Source organism: Chrysochloris asiatica, unplaced genomic scaffold (assembly GCF_000296735.1).
Source record: "Chrysochloris asiatica unplaced genomic scaffold, ChrAsi1.0 scaffold00004, whole genome shotgun sequence".
Taxonomy (NCBI): Eukaryota; Metazoa; Chordata; class Mammalia; order Afrosoricida; family Chrysochloridae; genus Chrysochloris; species Chrysochloris asiatica.
The window spans coordinates 11387567-11388943 of record NW_006408522.1 but is presented as its reverse complement, the minus strand read 5'-3'; positions in this window follow the sequence as shown (position 1 = coordinate 11388943).

The following is a 1377-nucleotide window of genomic DNA, read 5'->3' as shown; positions in this document are numbered from 1 at the left end:
GAAAGCCTCATCGTTCTCCCTGAGAACAGCTGGTAGTTTTGAACTGCTGACCTTGAGGTTCACAGCCCAATTCATAACCACTACACTACCAGAGCTCCATATATAAATATATATATACACCTATGTTGTTATTAAGGCACTCTGGTAGCATAGTGGTTACAAGTCGGGCTGCTAACTTCAAGTCACCAGTTCAAAACTACCAGCCGTTCCCTAGGAGAAAGATGAGGCTTTCTGCTCCTGTAAAGATTTACAGCCTCAGAAATCTTGTACAGGGTCACTATGAGTTGGAATCAACTCCACAGTACACCATCACCACCACCATGTTGTTGTTGTTATGTGCTGTCAAGGCGGTTCCAACCCATAGGGACCCTGTATGGGCTTTCCAAAGAGTGGCTGGTGAGCTTCAACTGCTGACCTTGTGGTTCAAACTGACTTTGAAGTCCAGTGCATTAACCCACAACACCACACCAGGACTCCATGTACACCTGTGTTGTTGCTGTTGTTAAGTGACATTGAGTCAATTCCAACTCATAGCAACCCTGTATAGAGTTTCCAAGGAGCAGGTGGTGAGCTTGAACCATCAACCTTGTAGTTCAAACGACTTTGCAATCTGATGCATTAGCCCACAGTGCCACACCAGGACTCCTATATACATCTAAGTTGTTGTTGTTATTGTTGTTGTTACGTGCCGTGGAGTCGGTTCCGACTCATAGTGACCCTGTACAAGGTCACTACAGGGTTTCTGAGGCTGTAAATCTTTACAAGAGGAGAAAGCCTCGTCTTTCTCCCACGTAGCAGCTGGTAGTTTTGAACTACTGACCTTGAGGTTTGCAGCCTGATTTCTAACCACTAGACTACCAGAGCTCCTGTATATATTTCAGTAGTTTTGTTTCTCTAGAAAACCTTGACTAAGACAAAGACACTGTAACAAAAAGGATAGCACCAGAGAGCTAGTAGGTTTTTTGTTTTGCTTTTCTTTTGAGGGCACTAAGGAGTGTGTGTGTTTGTGCTTTCTTAAAATAAAAAAGTTGTATCATCTGCATATCACAGGTTGTTAATGAGTCTTCCTCCAATCCTGATGTCACATTTTCCTTCATAGAACCTAGCTTCTTGGGTTATTTGCTAAGCATACAGGTTGAATAAGTATGGCGAAAGAATGCAACTTTGTCGCACACCTTTCTTAATTTTAAACCATTCAGTGTTTCCATGTTCTGGTCGAAAAACTGCCTCTTGGTCCAGGTACAGATTCCTCATGAGCACAATTAAGTGTTCCAGAATACTCATATTTTGCAATGCTGTCCATAGCTTCTCATGATCCACACAATAGAAAGTTTTTGTGTAGTCAATAAAGTACAGGTAAACATCTTTCTGATATTC